This window comes from Elephantulus edwardii, unplaced genomic scaffold (genome assembly GCF_000299155.1).
Source record: "Elephantulus edwardii isolate Elephantulus edwardi_28Jun2011 unplaced genomic scaffold, EleEdw1.0 scaffold00066, whole genome shotgun sequence".
In the NCBI taxonomy this organism is placed as follows: domain Eukaryota; kingdom Metazoa; phylum Chordata; class Mammalia; order Macroscelidea; family Macroscelididae; genus Elephantulus; species Elephantulus edwardii.
This window is the reverse complement of record NW_006399816.1, coordinates 14,098,696-14,118,525: the sequence shown is the minus strand read 5'-3', so window position 1 is coordinate 14,118,525 and position 19,830 is coordinate 14,098,696. Positions and strand designations below refer to the sequence as shown.

At 44.2% G+C, this 19,830-nt stretch overlaps 1 pseudogene; it reads right to left on the bottom strand.

Moving 5' to 3' along the window:
- Positions 1–11,109: 11,109 nt before the first annotated feature.
- Positions 11,110–11,433, bottom strand: LOC102843264 (annotated as a pseudogene).
- Positions 11,434–19,830: the final 8,397 nt, after the last annotated feature.

Sequence of the window (19,830 nt, the reverse complement as noted above, 5' to 3'; positions counted from 1 at the left end):
CACTGCTGAGTATTTTTCCATTGTATATGTGTATTGATTTTGTTCATCCATTCATCCATTAATGAACATTTTAGGCTGTTTCCATCTTTTGGCTATTCTAAGTAGTGCTACAATGAACAGTAGTGTACAAGTCTCAAAAATTCTGCATAGTTTGTCTTCTTTTAACAGGACTAGTAACTTGATAGGGAGTTCTGGTGGCCTATTCGGTAAAGAGTTATGTGGTTAAGAGTTATGCTGCCAACCCAAAGGCAGGTAGTTCAAAGCTACCAGCTGCTCCTCAGGACAAAGAATTATCTTCTCCCATTTTATTTACAGCCTCTGAAAATCCACTGAAGGGTCAGGTATGAGTTGGTTCTGACTCAAGGGGCCATGAGTTTTAGTGATTTAATGAAAACAAAACAGAACCCTCACCTGCTAACTGTAGGAACACTCTGTTATTACTGTTGTTTGTTAGCTGTTGTGGAGTTGGCGCCTGACTCAGGATAATCCTGTGCACAGCAGGACTAAACTCTGCCCAGTCCTATGACCTCCTCAAAATCATTAGGATCCATAGAGCTTTCACTGGCTCTTTTCAGAATTAGATTACCAGACCTTTCTTTCTCATCTGCCATAGTCAGAAAGCTCCACTGAAACCTGTTCAGGGTGAAAGCAACTTCACAAGCCTTCACTGACAGATGGAGGCAGAGCACGTGCTGGTCTTGGATGAAAATGACATAGAAGCTGAGAATTTTACCATTGAGCCACCGCTGCCCCCTGGGAGTATCCTAGAAAAGCAGAGACAGGAGCATCAAAAACTCATCCTGTTAGGTTGATGCTGAGGTATGGTAACCTTTATAGGACAGAGTAGAGCCGCCCCATAGGATTTCTGAGGCTGTAATCTATGGAAGCAGATAGTCACGTCCTTCTTCTGAGGAGCAGCTGGTGGATACAAATACCTTGCGATTAACAGCTAAGTGCTTAACTATTGTGCCACCAGGACTCCTAGAAAAATAGAAAAAAAGTAAAGTGGATTCCCAGAGCAGACTCCTCGCATCGACAGAAAACCACAGTGAATGTGTTGAGAACCATCCTTCCAAATGTTTGTCTATATCGAAAGGTAAGTGGTTATGAAGAAGAATGTGGAATCAGGATTGGAGGGAAATTCATCAATAACCTGCATTATACAGACACAACCTTGCTTGCTGAATGGGAGGAGGACTTGACATACTTGCAGAAGATCAAAGACTGCAGCCTTCAGTATGGTTTGCATCTCAGAATCAAAAAGACAAAAATCCTCACCACTGGACCCATAAGCAGCTTAATGATTCATGGAGAAAAGATTGAAATTGTCAACTATTTCATCGTACTTGGATCCGCAATCAGCATCCTTGGTTTTAGCAGTCAGGAAATCAGGAGATACCTTACGTTGGGCAAGTCCACTGTCAGAGACTTCTCCAAAATCCTGAGAAGCAGTGATATTAGTTTGAAGACTAAGGTGTGTCTCATTCAGGCAATGGGTTTTTTTTATTTCCATCACTTGCTGTGCATCTAAGAGCTGGACGATGAAAGAATTGATGCCTTTGAGTTGTGGTGTTGGAGAAAAGTATGAATAGCTAATGGACTGTCAAAAGAACAGATATGTCTTGGAAAAGGTGCAGCCAGTGTGCTCCTTGAAGGCAAAGATGATGAAGCTTCACCTCACATGCTTTGGGCATGTTGCTAGGAGCTAAGGCTATTCCTTGGAGATGGCTATTGTCCTTGGAAAAGTGGAGGGTCAGCCAAAGAGGGGAAGACCCTCAACAAGATAGAGTGAGTGACACAGTGACTTCAGCATATGTGCTTACGTGTGTCAGAGACTGTGAGGCTGGCACAGGATAGGACAGGGCTCAGATCTGTTGTTTACAGGGTCGCTACGAGTCATACTCAACCCAGCCGTACCTAACAACAACAAATGTAAGCAGTGAAATGTAATACATTTTCATATGGATGGTATTTCATGGCCAGTGCTGGTCTGTGACCAGCATTCTTCTATTAACGACGTATCAGGATCCTGTTTCTGCCTGCTAGCACAGCTCTGCAACATGTCTAATCACCGCATGGTCCAATTCTGTGTGGCCGTGCCATAACTTACCCAGCCAGCTCTCGAGGGTGGGGAATTGGGATTGTTTCCAATTCTTCTCTACAGTGTGCTACCAACAATATCATTTTATATTCGGCTGTTTAGGGGTACATTGTAACTCACCTAACAGCGAGTGTCTAGAAAGCAGGACAGCTGGGACAAAGAAAAGGCTCAGTCCACGCATTGAATCCAAAAGCCAAGCTGGGAGGTCACCATGGCAACCTGCTGCCCTCAGTGAAGGCGGAGAGCCCATTAGCCAGAGCTCCAGCCAGGAGGTGGGTCAGGGCTGAGCAGAGATCAGCCTGTTTTCAAGCAAATGATAAACCAAGGTCAGAGGAAATAGTAATGTGGAATGAAATTATTTAGGATGCATGGTGGTAATACGCACTCATTGCCGTCGAGTCAGAGCGGACTCCCAGCTGACCTTCCAATGGGGCTTTGAGGCTGTAAATCTGACAGGAAGGAGATTGCCCATCTTTCTCCCACAGAGCAGTTGATGGGTTTGAACTGCCAGAGAGCTGCCGTTTTTGGATGGCACAAGGCCACCACAGCTCCCTATATTTATAATAGCTACCGTCTATTGAATGCTTAAGGGGCCCTGGTGGCTCAGTGGTGGAGCACTTGACTGTTAATTGCAAGGCTGACATTTCCAAACCCCCTGCAGGTGTGGCCCGCTGCTTCTGTAGGGTTGTTATGGGTCCTCCTCAACTTGAAGGCACCTAGCAACAACAACAATGGCAACAGAGACTCGGGATTAAACGCACCAGGTCCTCTGCTCCAGGGCACACACTCAGTGAGGCAGCTGGGGTTTGCAGTTGGCCTGCATCCATGCCTCAGAGTGTTCCTCCTCCCTCCACCGCCCTCGACCTGGAGTCACCAGCGCATCATCTCCAGCACCACTCCCTTGTCACCACCTGAGCCCTGTGGTCCTGACTCCTCCAGGTCCCTGGGCATGCATCTCACCACAGGGCACGTGGGAACTGGTTCTTCACCTGGCCTCTGTCTCCAGGCTCTGCCCCATCCACCTGCACTCCACACCGAGCTAGGGACGGCTCCTCTAAAAGGAGAGGCTCACTCAAGCTACCTTCCTATTCGTCATTCTATGTCCACAGGCTTGTCTTCTGTCTCTTTTAGCAGCCACACTCCTATTAGGTTAATGTTGGATGCCACTGCAATGATTTCAACTCATAGGGTCCCCATCGAGGACAGTAGAACTGCCTTATAAGGTTTTCTAAGCTATAATATTTATAGAAGGAGAGTGTCAGATCTTTCCTCCAAAGAGTTGGGGGATTGAACCACCAAATTCTTAGCAGTTGAGCACTTAACTGCTGTGCCACCAGGACTCCATGTAGTGTGTATCTGTATGTACACAAACATGCACAGAGAGAGTGAGACTGCTTGATTGGTTTGCCAGGTTTGTGATGGCAGCGGCGTTGTGTGCTGTTGAGTTGAAACTGACTCGTAGCTGACCCTCCAGTGGGTTTCTAGAGGCAACCAGGTGGATTGACACGGTGACTGCTGCAATGGGCTCTTGTGTGTCAGGAAATGTGAGGATGGCACAGGACAGAGCAGGGTTCAGAATTTTTGTTCATAGGGTCTCTATGAGTCGTACTTGACTCCATGGCATCTAACAACAACAACAACAACAGCAGCAGCAGCAACAACAAATTGCATCAGAGGAGACTTCCCATCCTTCTACCACATAGCAGCTAGCGGATTCAAACTATGTGCCTTTGGGATTGCAGCACAGCTTCTTACCATTGGGCCATTGACAAGTCCTAAATTTGTAGGTCAGGTAGGTGATAGGCCAGAGATCCTGAAGATTCTAGTCCCGAGATCCGTAGGCCAGGTGACAGCAAGAGAAAGGGTGGAGAGTAAAGTTACAAAAAAACAATATCTATTTATAAGCAAGAGGCAGAACATACCAGAAGGAACCTCCTTCCCAGCTGATTGACTGATTACATTTTACCTTCTTTTGGAAGGTACAGTACAGTTCACATTGGATTGCATTGCAGAGCAGCAGCTTAACTAGTGTGTGACAAATAGCTGGGGACCATGGTCAAGGTGATACACAAAACCAGTCCTTACTATTCAAGTTCAACTTCTTTCTTCAGAAAGTCTTTCTGGCTCCCTAGTGCAATAACCCTGCTCTGTGTTCCCATGGAAACCTCTGACCACAGCTGACCATTTATCAGAAGTGCCATGTGGCAGTTGTCAGTGCCAACCTCCTACACTGGAACATGGGCTCGTAAGGGAGGAAACCCTCTTCTCTACATGTCCATCCCCACCCCACCTTACCCTTGGATACACAGCAGGTACTCACAAAACACTGAATGATTCAATTATTGAGTACACTCTGGTCCATTCTCTGTGTCCGCTCCCACCTCCAGGGCAGGCGAGAAAAGGCAGGGCTCTGATTGAGTTAACCCAAATCCAACTCTGGTTCCCTGCCTCTCCTCTGGCTGCAGCATTGTTTTCCAGCTTTCATCCCCTTTAGGACTGCCCAACCCCTCCTCACACCCCAATTACTCTTTCTCTGCCAGGGAAACTGAGGTACTAGGTAAATTCTTTCTTTCTTTTCTCCCTACTCTGTTCTATCCATATATCTCATAACCATGGCATTTCCTCATCCCAGGGATTCCTCAGTCTGGTTCTCCTTTATGAGACCTTAGATGCTCTTTGGGCTTTGAAAATCACTTCTCTGTTCCCAATTTGTTGTTTCAACTTTTCTGGAAGATGTGTCCCTTTCCCTCCCTCTTTATGTTTGGGTTTTTAAAACAACTTAATGAAAAGAAATAGGTATAACCTAAACCACCATTTTAAAGTGCACAATTCGATAACACTGTATACATTCACAAAGTTGGGCAAGTGTTAAAGTCTATCAAGTTCCAGAACATTTCAGCACTCGACAGTAAAACCCCTGACTGGTTATGCCATTTCCTCTGACTTAAGTACCTAACAGGAGCACTGGTGGCCTAGTAGCAAGAAGCCGTTCTGCAGTCTCAAAGGCACTTGATTCAAGGCCACCAGCTGTTTCACAGGAGAAGGATGGGCAATCATCTCTCATGTGATTAACCACCTCTGAAAACCCAATACAAGGTCAGTTATGGGTCGGTTTGACTCTATGGTATACAACAAGAAGTTACCTAATGGGATGATCATTAAGTGGATGACTTTAACAAACAGCAAGTTAATTTTTCACTGTTTAGGAGGCTGGAAGTATGAATTCAGGAAATGGGTTATAGGATAAGGGTCTCTCTCAGGGTCAGTTCTGGGATAGGATCATTGCCTCTTTTCAGCTTCTTTTTCTTGCTTCCTGGCATCGTCATGTGGTCTGACATCTGCCTTTCCCCCTAGTATGGTCCTGGCTGCTTGTTTAATCTGTTCTTTAGTATCTCCAAAGAGACTGGCTCAAAACTCACCCAACACTGATACTGACTCATTAATAAAGAAAACACATTTCTAATTGAGATTATATAGCTAAAGGAATAGAGATTATAATTTGTTGTTGTTGTTGTTATGTGCCATCGAGTCGTTTGCGACTCATAGCGACCCTATGTACAACAGCCTTAAACCCTACTCTATCCTGTGCAATCGCACTGCCTCTGACACACCCATCCCAATTACCCCAGTCACTGAATCAATCCACCTCATAGAGGGTCTTCCCCTCCTGCGCTGTCCCTCCACTCTGCCCAGCATGATGTCCCTCTCCAAGGACCTGTCTCTCATGTCTCTCAACATGTCCAAAGTATGTCAGACGAAGCCAAAGTATGTCAGACGAAGCCCCAGAATCTTTGCCTCCAAGGAGTAGCCTGGTTTAACCCTCTCTAGGATGAATCTGTTTGTTTTCTTGGCAGTCCATGGTACATTCAATACTCTTCTCCAGCACCACAGCTCAAAGGCGTCAGGAGACACAATTCAATCCAAAAAAAAGGAATCTAAGTGTATGGTGCATTACATGTTGAGCTGCTAACCACTAGGTCAGTGGTTTGAATCTACCACCTACTCCACAGAAGATGTCTAAACTCCTGTACAGATTTACAGCCTCAGAAACACAATCGGGGGTCCCTAAGAGTCAGAATTGACTCAAAGGTAGTGGATTTGATTTGGATTCATTTAATCCCATAAGATGTCCCCTATACCACCAGCAAAGAACCACTAATATGCATTCTGTCTCTATAGATTTATCTGTTCTGGATAGTTCATGTAAATGCGATCATAGACTAGGTAACTTCTTATATGGGCTTTGTATCACTATTTCATTCCTTTTTATGGCTTAATGTACTTATTCCATTGTAGAAAGCTCTAGTAGTCTAATGTGTAAGGAGTTCAAATCCACCAGCTACTCTGAGGAAGAAAGTTGAGCAAACTCCTGCTGTGCAATTTACAGCCTCTGAAAACCCCCTGGAAAGTTAGCTATGAGTCAGTGCCAACCTAATAGCAATGAGTTTGAGAGGCGTTTTCTATTCCATTGTATCTGTAGATTGTAATTGTTGATCATTTTGTCTTTTGATGGACATTTAGACTGTTCCCCTTTTGGCTGTTGGGAACAGTGTTTGCTATGAGCATGGATGTACCTAGTCACTTAGGTTTAAATGCCACCTAGATATTTCTGTGCAAATCATTCTCAACTTGTCTTCCATCTGTTCATCCTCACTACCCTCGCTGGGACCTGAAGTGTGCTCTGAGGACTTAGCTAATGCTACTGAGTCTCTTTCTCTGTGACCAGGCATCTCATCTTTAACATTAAACCCTAAACCCACTGCCATAAAGTTGTTTCCAACTCATTGTGACCCTCCATCAGATTTCTATGACAGTAAACATTGGTGAGAAAAAACTGCTCATTTTTTTCTTGAGAGAAAGTTCAAGCTTTCTAGTGGGTTTGAACTGTTGACCTTTCAACTGGCAGCCTGACATATTATGTACTATACCACCAGAGCTCCTATACTAAGCACCCCAAATGTAGAGCTTCTGGACCCAGAGCCAGTCTTGGCTGGAGTAGTAGACTGAGGTATCTCAGAAAACCAGAGGGTTGGGGTAGGCAGAACAATAGCCCCCTAAAGATACTCATGTCCTAGTCCCTGGAACCTGTGAATACGTTAGCTTGCATGGTGCAATGGCTGAGAGTGTGTGTGAGTCAGCTTGACTGCCTATCACGCTCTGGTTTGGCAGTCATGATGTGGTTATTCACTTTATGAGATCTGATATCTTGTAATCATTTCACTAATGGAACCTGGCATAATCACCTCCATGATGAGCATCTGCTAAGAGCAACAAATCCCTTGAAAGGGAATGAAGCCTGTATTGAATATGTATGGATATCTGGCAGAATTCCCTTGCTTTTCTGCTTGATCTGAATTGTACATTTACCTTGTCATCACCTGACTTCTGCTTCTTTGGTCTTGCTACATTGCTTTATACTCATTAACCTCGGAAGCCAGCAGCCTGCCACACACCTGTCAGTCTTGGCTTCCCCAGCCCCTGTAGCTATGACTCGGGAAAGCCTCAAGTCTAATATCTGACCCTTGGGCTTGGGACTTGCCAGCCTCTACAAGCTTATTTGTAAGCTTCATTAGTTTGGCATCTCTAGGAAACCCAGCCTAAAATACATGGCAAAGAGTAAGTAAAGCTACAGATGGAACTAAGGTTGCTTATCTGCTGACTTTAAAATAGATTATCCTTGGCTCCCCAGGTAGGCTCAGTGTAATCACAAAGCCCCTTCTGAGTGGACGAGAGTGGACAGAAGAGGAGGTCAGAGTGATGGCAGGTGAGAAAGCCTGGACTGGCCACTGCTGGCTCTGAAGATGGAGTGAGGGGCCATGAGCTAATAAATGCAGGCAATTTCTAGCAGCTCTTCAGCTTCAAGGCAAATAAATGACTTCTCCACTAGAGACCCTAGAAGGAGTCAGCCCTGCAGACAATCTTGATTTCAGCTGGTCAAGACCTTGTCAGACTTCTGACCTCCAGAACTAGGAATTACAAAAGGATATTTTTAAGATACTAAATTTGCAGTTATGTTAAAGCAGCTGTTGTTGTTGTTGTTGTGTGCAGTCAGGTCAGAACTGATTATTAACTGATCCTCCAGTGGGTTTCTAGAGGCAATAAATTACATGGGAGGAGACTGCCCATCTTTCTCCTCAGAGCAGTGGGTGGGTTTGAACTTCTGCCTTTAGGTTTGCAAAGCAACTCCGTACCCAAAAGGCCACCTGAGCTCCCTGTTAAAGTAGTCACAGGACACTTATACAAAGTCCAGAGGAGTGGTTACTGTCTTTTTAATACGCCTTGCTACCTTGCTGTGCCTGTGTCTCTCTTTAAGCTATTCTTTCTGTCAGGTGTGTCCTCTCCTTTCAACAAGATGACAGAGGATTTTTGATCTTTTAAACTCCTTTCAGGTATCATCACCTTCATACGTCTTAACTAAACTGTCCCCAGTTTCACCTGCCTACTCCAAATATCAAGGTTTTCCATATAAAGTGCTGCCATCCAACTTCATTTTCATCCCTCATGTAGCTCTGAACTCTCCAGCCTACTGGTTTGTATTTCTCCCTTGGTTAGCGGACAGTTCTCTCAAAGCTCAAACTGATTTATGGCATTAGGTCCCTAGCTGCCAGTAAAGTGGCTGGCACACAGCACACACACTAAATGGACAAATGATGGTTGGATGAATGAATGGATACACGGATGTATGGATGAGTGACTGCATAGATGAATGGGTGAATAAATGAATGGATGGATTAACGAGTGAGTGAGTTCCCTCTGAGTAGAGCCATTAATGGGTTTTTATTGAGCTTGTTCTTTTGTAGAAAAATAATCCGGGTCCTGTCTTCAATGCTTCTAAATTGTAGGATCTGAAGCAACCACACCTCAAAGAAACAGAGAGCCATATGCAATCAAGCTAATAGTATAATTGGCATTTACTGAGTTACTGTGCTAGAGCTTTATGTACATTATTGCATTCTTGAGCGGTTTTTAAGTTAGGTCTATTGAGAGTCCTGTTTACAGTTGAAGACATCAAAGCTCAGAAAATGAAGGGCACTGGCTCATAAGTAGAGAAGACAGGACAGACTCGAGATCTGACTCCCCAACTCTGACTTCAGCCACCCTGCTCCCACCAGAGGAGTTGAGGAAAGAGAGAAAGCAGCGGGGCCTGGAGTAACTGGGAAAGCCCTCTCAGAGGGGGAAGATGTGGACTGGGCCTGGGAGGCTGTCAGAGAAGTGGACAGAGAGTTGGAGGCAGAACTTTGAGCAGAATCCCCAAATGATTCAGGAATCTTACTAAAATGTAGGTTCTGATTCTATCTGTAGTGGAAAGGTAAATTCAAACCAGGGGTCAAACTGGAATGAACCCCCTTGAGGTCTTGGTTGGCGGATGGTCAGCTTGAGGACCAGCATGAAATCTGGACAAAGTGAGACGATTTCCCTGAGAGGTGCAGGATGTGGGTTGGGTTTAACCATTACCCAGTCTGTGACAAAGAAGTGTGCTTCTGGTCCCCTGCCAGGTACCTTCTCTGTCCCTGCCCTGTCCCCAGGTGAAGGGATATCTGGTATGTGGTGAGAACCTGGCCCCATTCCCCCCATGGGGTTGGGCTGAGTTGCCATGGGTGTGAACTGTCTGTCAGAGGGCAAGGCCCGCACAGCCTGTCGAGCCAGCTACTGTATGGAACACACTTGATGGGAAATGCCTCTCCCAGCAGTCGGGCCCAGTCCAGGTGCAGAGGCAGGAGCAGGGCCTGGGAAGGACACGCCCTTCAGTCACCAACTGGTAGACATAGCCCAGACCCAGAGGGCCCTGCGTTTCCCCTGCCTGCTCTGGACCCTGCACAGGGATTCCTGCCTCGTGTGAGGATTTCACCTGGGCTACAATTGAAACTGGGCATGTGGCTTTAAATCTGCTCACCAGGTACAACATCAGGCTGCAGACTCTGAGCCTTTCTTGGGTTGCAGACTTTGCTGAAAATGTGAAGAAAGCTGTGGCTCCTATATTCGGTTACATGTCATACATATAATACATGTGCATAATAGCATACACATGGCTGCACAGATCCACATGTACATATCATAGAATACCATTGCATCAAAACTGACCCATAGCTGACCCTCCAGCAGGTTTTCAGAGGCAGTTAATCACATGGAGGAGATTGCCATCATTTGCCCGCAGAGCAGCTGGTGGATTAGAACCTCGTGTCTTTCGTATTGCAGCACAGCTTCTTACCACAAGGCCACCAGAGCCCCCTACGTACCTGGGCACACACAATTTCATTGGACTCCCTGAGCCCAGCTATGGATTTCCGAATGAAAAACCCTTATCCAAGGAATTGTTGAAGATGGTTGCCCATTGCCCCCAATGTGTCATTATTTGCAGTCCTAGCATGGCGCTTTGTATAGTATTTGGGAGCTCTCCTAGCTTAATGGTAAAGAGTTGTGTTGCCAATCTGAAGGTATTTGGTTCAAGTCCACCACCAACGCCAAGGGGTAAAGATGAGTGATCTCCCATACAGCTTACTGCCTCTGAAAACCCAATGGCTATGAGCTCGTTCCAACAGTACATAAGGACAATACATAACAACAACAAAAACAACATATTAGTGATGCTATAGTACCTTCTGTCATGGTTTGCTGTCACCCAATCAATTTTGACTCATGGGGACCTCATGTGACAGCAGAACTGCCCCCTCAGCTTTTTGTTTGTGTGTTTTTTGTTTTTGTTTTTTTTTAATCATTGTCTCCAAAGAGCACTTTGGCTCGTTTATTTTAATCAATTTATCATGTCTATATTTCTTTTTTAATATTAATTTTAATGAACAGTTACAGAGACTTTGGATTTCCATTCATTCATGATTGCATTTTTCTCCCTGCGCACACCCCTCCCCGCCCCCAATTCGTTCTTCTCTTTGAAAAGTAGTATTTTCTTTTACCCCTTGGCTTTTTTTTTTTTACTGTTCAGTGGATTTTATTTTTGCAGCAAGAAAGCAGTAAATGCAAATGCAATGTGAGTGCAATCCTTGGAGTTCTCAGTGCTTTGGGGATTCTCTTCCTGAGGCAGGCTGAGGCATTCTGAATTTTGAGAGGTCCAGGTTCAAATCTAAGAAGGTGTACACATTATAGTCATGGTGTTGGAGATTCTTGTAGGTGGTATTGTCAAACGGCTCAACAGGTGCGGCATTCTGCATTTTTAGTGGACTTTGCTTCTTGGCATTTGGTGACAGCCCCTTTTCAGTCTTCCCTGATTTTGAAGAGAGAGACACAGTAGAGGCAAGTCCTCAAAGCACCCCTGCTTGGAGCCCAGTCTTCAGTGCCCTAAAACGTCCTTGCCGCAGCAATAGGGCAGCAGCCATGCCTTTGATGGGGGGGAGGTTGGGAAGGGGACCAGCCGCACTGAGGTCACACTAAGCAAGGAGCACCCCTCAGCTTTTGTAGGCTGTAATCTCTGAGAGAGCAGGCTGCTGGGTCTTTCTCCGCAGAGCCCTTGGGTGGGTTAATTAGCAGCTGAGAGATTAGCTATTGTGCCACTCGAGCTCCTTGTAGAATTTACCACAGATAATTATTTCTAATTTTGTAGTTAATAATCTATGTTCACACCAACTATCTTACGTTGCCTCTCGTAGCCCTGAGCTGGTGGTGGTGGTTTGAGGCCGTCGAGTTGACTCTGAGTGACTCTTAGTGCAATAAATTGAAACGGTACCCGACCCTGTGGCATCCTCACAAACTCCGCTGTGCTTAAGCGGATTGCTGCAGTCAGTATGTCAGTCTAATTTGTTGGGGGTCTTTCTCTCCTTCCCCAGACTCCACCTTTCAAAGCATAACCTCCCTTTCCAAGGGCTGGACCCTCTTTACAACAAGCTCCAAATATGTGAGATGAAGTCTCGCCATCCGCGCTTCTCTGACAACACGGATTTGTTTGTTCCTTCGGCAGCCCAGTCTCTTCAATACTCTTTGCCAACACCACAGTCCTAAGGGATCAGTTCACCTTCCATCTGCCGTATTCATTGTTCAACTTCAACATACATGTGGAGAACTAACTCACTGCAGCTGAGTTGGAATGCGCTCGTAGCTCACCCTCCCTGGGTTTTCAAGGCTGTAAATCACACAAGTGATGATTGCCCATCTTCATCCTATGGAGCCAATGGTGGATCTGAATTGTCAGAGGTCTGGATGGCCTCTGAGTGAGCTGTGCAACACACTATGAGCTCGGCTCCTGTTGCTCTCTACAATGCATAGAAAGCATTTGAAAAGAACCTGGCTTGCACAAGGCACAGTGTAGTCTTTAAACAGACACCTTTGTCCTCTAACACTTTCAAGAAGTCCTTAGGCAGCAGATTTGCTCAATGCAACACATCATTTGATTTGTTTGGTTAACACAGCAACATACTGTGGACTTCACCACCTTCTTTAATCTCGTTTGATCTTGACTGTTGCTTCCATGGGTGGTGATTATAGATCCAATTAAAACAAAATCCTTCACAATGTCTATCTTTTCACCATCTGTCATGTCGCCATTTGGTGAAAATTTGTTTTCTTTGTGGTTTACCTGACCAGGTAAGCATGAATAGCTTCATTTCAGACAATTAAAATAAAAAAACAAAGACTCAATGAGCATGACTTAACTCTGTTAAGGTCAAGACTAAAAGAAAATTAGAGGAGAGGCCTGACCTCAGTGAAGCAGAGATGGTGAGAATGGTACTGGATTGGGCAGCATTTCTTCCCATATGCTTGCGGTTATGGGGAGTCAGAGCCATGAAATGGCATCTAACAACGATGACTGCTAAGCTGCAGAGCTCAGTCTCTGGGTTGGAAAACCTAACTCCTCAGCAAATGCCTGAAGGCATCGTCTTTCTCACTGTGGAAGCCCAGAAGCCTGCCACTCTGCTTTCACTGGTCTATTCCTCCTGCCTTGGTTGATGTCACTTCTCTGTGGCCATTTCTCCACATGTCTGCCATCTCTGATGTCACAAATCTCTGCTTCCTGGATCAAAATCAGCACAAGGATTTTGGGCCCCAAAGGATGCACATCATTCTTGGCTTTTCTTTCTTGATAGTAGTGAAATTCCCCTTTCCTGCTTCTGAGTGACTACTTCTAAGGAAAACTGTCCAATCCCTACGTTAGCATTCTATACACCTTATTTGCATGTACCTTGTATACATTATTTGCAAGCTACCAAGTATCCTTGGTGGGTCACAAACAGATCATCTTGTATGGTTCTACCTAGTCATTTGAGCTGTGGTGCTGTAGAAGAGCACTAAATATCCCCTGGACTGCTGAATGAACAAACAGCTATGTCTTGGAGAGGGTGCAGTGAGAGTGCTTCTTGGAGGCAAGGACGGTGAAGCTTTGCCTCACATACTCTGGACATGTTGTTAGGAAAGGCTATTCCTTGAAGAGGGACATCATGCTTGGAAAGGGAGAGGGTCAGCAAAAGAGAGGAAGACCCTTGATGAGATGGATTGACACAGGGATGCAAGCAATGGGCTCAAGTGTGAGAGATGATGAGGATGGCACAGGATAGGGCAGGGTTCAGACCTGCTGTTCATAGGGTCACTATCCTCGAGAGCACCTAATAACAGCATGACAGCCCAGTCATTTAGGGAACACTGGTGGTACTGTGACAAGGAGTTGGACTGCCAACCTGAAGTGCGTGCAGTTTGAATCCACCAGATGCTCCTTCAGGAGAAAAATGGGGGGCCTCCTCCTATGCCATTTACTATCTCTGGACAACTCCTGGAGGGTCAACCGTGAGTCAGTTCTAACTCAGTGCACATAACAACACCAACAATAACCCAGTCATTTGGGGAGAGTTCCAAAGACCAGATAGTAGTGCCATTTTAAGCAAATTACTGTACCACACCCGCTAAATTGACTTCATGACCTACTGACAGGTTGTGACATGCCGTTTGGAAAACACTGCAGTAACTGAAGCATTTGTGGTTTCAATTAGTAACTGGCTGCCTGGAGGCTCTTAGCAGTTTTGCTGAGGCGAGTGTTTGTAACATTTGCATCCAGCTAAGGGTCATTCCTAGCTGCCCCTGCTTCTCCTTGCTATTCCATTCTTCTTTGTTGTTGTTGTTTGTAGATGTGGTCTAGTCCATTTTCTACTCATCACAACCCCACGTGACACCGTACAATGGCTTTCTGGGATGTGAAATCTTTGCTGGAGCAGATTACGAGAGTTGATCCCACAACCTTGTGGTTCTCAGGCAGGCAAGCGCTTAATGGTTGCACTACCAAAGATCCTTTGGTTCTTCTCTACATGGGATGAAGTTAGGAACTACAGCGAAGAGGTGGGACTTGTGTTTTTTCAGGTTCTATTGCAGATCTCAGCACATGTTTCTGCTACTGGAGACATTAATTACAATTTATCTTGCCTCTGGTAAAGTCACACCTCTTGACTTCTAGTCATTTCTCACCCGAAGGCCTCATCTGTAAGGTAGGAAGAGGAAGAGATTGAACTAGCTTCTATTGCTCAAAGGCAAAGGGTTTGTAGCATTAGGATGTGTATGATATGTATTCCTAGGATTCTTATTTTTTCCTCAAGATCCTTTGGTGGTAGATTGAGTAAGTGCTCAGCAGCTAATTAAGAGGTTGATAGTTTGAATCCACCCAGTGGGAGAAAGTGGCTCTCTTGGAGAAAAACTGGAAGATCACCCCCCTGTGAAAATGATAGCCCAGCAAACACTTGTGGGGCAGTTCTACTCTGTCACATGGAGTCACTAAGTCAGAACTGACAGCTCCTAACAGCAAGAACAGGTTTCTTCTTGATGGTTCACAGGAAATAGATTTCTGTATTAAAACAAATAGAGCTAAGCCATGGAGCTGACTATAAAATCCTCATGCATTTTTGAAGTAGGACAGGAATCTCTAAGTAGCTTAGGGCTTTGCTTCTAGGTTGGGGGTGTAAATTCCCTGAAGTACACATTCAGTCCTCGGAGGTGGTGAGGGTCCTTTGAGATCAGGACTGTGCTGTAAATATCCTGGTGGAAAGCAGAGCCAAGGTTCCTGGGCCCCAAATGATTTTAGGTTTGACATAAAGGTGATCCAGGCAGGAGACCCACAGGAGAAAGAGGATCAGTATGTACCTGAGTGACATACCATCTCTTCACCTGTGCCCCTCTGTCCTTCTCCAGGCAGCCTGGAACCCTGAGGGGCCTCACAGGAGCACTTCAGCCAACAGCTTCCTCCTGCCACACTCTGTGAACTGAAATCTTACCAACACCAGGCTCTTCATATAGGCCACCCACGTGCCCTCCAGGACTGGACTGACAAATGTTACAAGAAAGACGAGGCTGGCTCCCTGCTCCTGTCAACTCAGAAAGTCCTCTGCTAACATATCTTTGGGTCAAACGTAGGACCTCTTATCCGAACACCGAACACTACAGACAAACTTCAAGTAGCCATATGTGATTTGAACTGTATGGCCTCTCTAGAGCTCCCTAATCTCATATTGGGAAGCTCATGTTAGTCAGAAAGCAAAGAGGAAGACTCTCACAAGATGGATTGACACAGTGGCTGTAACAGTGGGTCCAAGCACAGCCGCGATTGAGAGGACTAAGGTGGGCCTGATCCAGCTGTGTTCAGTTGCTTCATCAGCTTGTGACAGTTGGACAGTGAGTGAGGAAGATGACAGAAGAATCAATACCTTCACTGTGGCGGTGATGAAGGATCTTGACTGCATCATGCACTGCCAGAAGAATGAACAAATAAATCTTGGAAGAAGTGCTGTTGGAACGCTCCCTAGAAGCAAGGGTGGCACAGCTTCCTCTCACATATTTTGAGCGTGTTATCAGGGGAGATCAGTCCCTGGAGAAAGACATGTTTGGTAAGCAGAAGGTCAACAAAAAACAGGAAACACCCAAAACAAGACACAGTATCTGCAACGATACTGTTGGTGCCTCATTCTGTTGAGTCAGAGTTGAAGGAGTAGCACTTAACAACGACAAAAGCAAACATGGGAGGAATTCTTTACTAAACAGATGACTTTACCATTACCCTACATGCCTGACTAAAAACAGACTTTGTTTTGTTTTCCAAAGTAATATTATTTCAAAAAGCAAGACATGACAGGAGTGCTTGGTTGCTACAGCTGGTTAACACCTTGGCTGCTAACTAAAAATGTGGAGATTTGAGTTCACCCAGAGGCACTTCCGAAGAAAGGCCTGATGATCTCCTTCTGGAAAATCAGCTACTGGAAACCCCCTCAGCACAGTGCTACTGTGACCTTCACGGAGTCACCATAGTTCTGTGTCAACTTTACCGCAGCTGGCTGGTTATCCCAGGTCTCATATAGTTACTTTGTTCCTTTCTTTTGAACAATGGCCTATTTGGCAAAGACACTGTGATTTGAAACTCTCCCAGTCATGGCTTGTTTGGGATCCCCTCACAAAACCCTGATACAATAAATAATAACAATTATAATAATAATAGGCTAAAAATGTTGCACAGATAGTGATTTATTCCCAGGAATATGACTTCCCAGCTGCAAGTACTGGTTGTATTGTAAGCCTCTAAAGATCCCTTTATTTATTATTATTATACTAATTTATTTACAACATTCAAATACGTTGTCTTTCAGACTAGATTCTTTCCATTTCCCTCACTGCCCCCATCAAGTTGTACAACCATATGATTAATTCACCCTCCCACCTCACTCCCACACATCCTCATCCCTCTGCTTCCCCCCACCTTGGGTTCTCATACTCATTCTACAACAGTGGTTTTGTACAGTCTTTGTCCTTATGGGACTGAGTTAGTTCACTCAGCATAATGCTCTCCTTTCCCTCCCAAGTTAGGTAATAATTTACAAAATCATTGCTCCCGTGTGCTGCATAGTATTCCATTGTACGAATGTACCATAATTTCTCAATCCATTCGATTGTGGTTGGACATCTGGGCTGTTTCCATGTTCTTGCCATGGTGAAATAATGCTGCTATGAACCTTGGTGTACAAGTCTCCGTTTGTGCCTCAGTTCTCATTTTCTCAGGGTATATTCCAAGCAGTGGAATAGCTAGGTCATATGGAATTTCTATGTTCAGCTTTTTGAGGAAGCTCCAAACGGCCTTCCAGAATGGTTGTATAAAGATCCCTCTAAAGAGAAGACTCTTAAGTATAGAGAGAGCTGTTGTTGTAGTTGTTATGTACTGTCAAGTCAGAACCAACCCATAGCTGACCCTCCAGCAGGTTTTTATTAGGAGTAAATCACATGAGAGGAGGTTACCCATCTTCCCCTTGCAGAGCAACTAGTGGATTCAAACCATGCATCTTTGGGTTGGCAGTGCAACTCCTTACCACCAGGCAACCAGAACCCCGATAGAGAGAGTAGACATTGCACAATGACTTAAACCACATTGCTAATTACTGGTTTCAACATACACTTTTGTTTTAACAGCTCTGTGATCAAGATTCATTTACAGTCATTAGTTTTTAGGGTTACAGTTGGAAGCATCTTCAGTCTGCCTGTTACTGTTGTTGGTCAGTGCTTTTAAGTTGTAACCCTGAGAACAACAGGATGAAGCTGTGCTGTCCTCACAGTCTCTTCTGCATCTAAGCCCATTGTTGCAGCCACAGTGTGAATCCATCTTGTTGAGGATCTTCCTCTTTTTATCTCTCTCTTGTACTAAGCATGTCTTTCTCCAGGTTCCAACACCTCCTCATAACATGCCAAAAGTATAGAATACAAAAACCCACCATCACCTTTATTCCACAGGAACTTTCTGATGGCACTTTTTCGCCTGAGAATTGGTTTGCTCACTTTGCAGTCTGTAGTATATTCATTATTTGTCATCAATTTGGAGGCAAGAGTTCCTGTCCAGTCTTCTTATCATTTTCCAATTGTCACATGCAAATGAGGCAATTAAAAACACCATAACACAGGCATAGTTCAATAGGGATTGGTTTTACAAGACACACTGAATAGAAATGATTGTATCCAACACAATGTGAATGAAGGATAGCATGAAACACAGTATATACAAATTTTGTATACACACCAATATAAAATAAAAACTTGAAAAAAATCACTGATTTGAGCCAAGAATAAACAAACAAACAAACAAACAAACAAATGTATTTGGAGAAAATAAAAAAAATATCCACCATAACTTGAGTCAGTCACTCCTTAGTGCTCAAAGTAAGTGCTGTGTAGTTTCCTTGTCTACGTCTTTTGTATCTCTAGTTAGGTTCACTCCCAAGTATCTCATTTGTGGCTGACTATTGAAAATTATATTGCTTTCTTGATTTCCTTCTCTGAGTTCTCTTTGTTACTGTAGAGGAGTCCTTTGATTTTTGGATAGTGATCCTATTTCCTGCCACTCTACTAAACTGGCCTAATAGCTCTAACAGGTTTTTTTGTTGTTGAGTCTTTGGGGTTTTCTGTGTACACTATCAGATCATCTGCATATAGTGACAATTTAACCATCTCTTTGTCAATCTGGTTGTCTTTTACTTCCTTCTCTTGTCATATTGCCCTAGCAAGCACTTCCAATAAAATATTGCATAGAAGTGATGACACTGGGCATCTACAGAGCATTTCTGCAAGACACAATAAAATACCTAAAGAAAGGAAAAAATGTGTCCTGTTCATGGATAGGAAGACTCAATATCATGAAAACGACAATCCTACCCAAAAGCAATCTACATGTTCAAGGCAATCCCAATCCAGATATCAAATTCATTTTTCAAGGAGATTGAAAGGGAAATTATCAAATTTCTTTGGAGAGTCAAGAAACCCCAAATAAGCAAAACACTTCTGAGAAACAAAAATGAGGTGTGAGGCATAGCACTCCCTGATGTCAAAACCTACTACACAGCAGTAGTAACCAAATCTGCATGGTACTGGTACAATGACAGGCACATAGAATAGACCAAGGGAACAGAATTGAGAACCCAGAAATAGACCCAGCTGTATATGATCAACTTATATTCGACAAGGAAACGAAAGCTACTAAATGGGGAAATGACAACCTCTTCAACAAATGGTGCTAGCAAAACCAGACTTCTGCATGCATAAAGCTAAAACAGGATCCACGTCTCACACCATACATAAAAATCAACTCAGGGTGGATCAGAGACCTGAAAGTAAAGCCCCAAAACATAAAATTCCTAAAAAACAAACTGGGATCAAGCTTAGAAGTGCTAGTTCAAGGTATAAGGAGATTGGCAAATATAGCCAGAAATGTACAATCTGAAGATGATAAAATAGATGGATGGGATCTTCTAAGATTAAATCCATGTGTACATAAAAAACAAACAAACAAATGTTTTCCAACAGGGTGAAAAGAAAAACTACCAATTGGGAATAAACATCTCGGACAAAAGTCTCATAACAAAAGAATTTTCACAGAGGAAGATATTTGCATGGCAAGCAGACATATGAAGAAGTGCTCGGAATCACTGGCAATAAGAGAGATGCAAATCAAAACCACAATGAGGTACCATCTCACTTCAGTAACAGTGGCAAAGTTTAACAGGGCAGCAAGTAATAAATGTTGGAGAGGATGTGGCGAAAAAGGAACGCTTACGCATTGTTGGTGGGATTGTAAAATGGTACAACAATTCCGGAAGGCAGTTTGGCACTTCCTCAAAAAGTTGAAAATAGAAACTCCATATGATCCAGCTATTCCGCAGCTTGGAATATACCCATGAAAATGAGAACTGAGGCACAAACGGAGACTTGTATACCAATGTTCTTAATAGCATTATTCATCATCACAAGAATGTGGAAATAGCCCAGATGTTAAACCA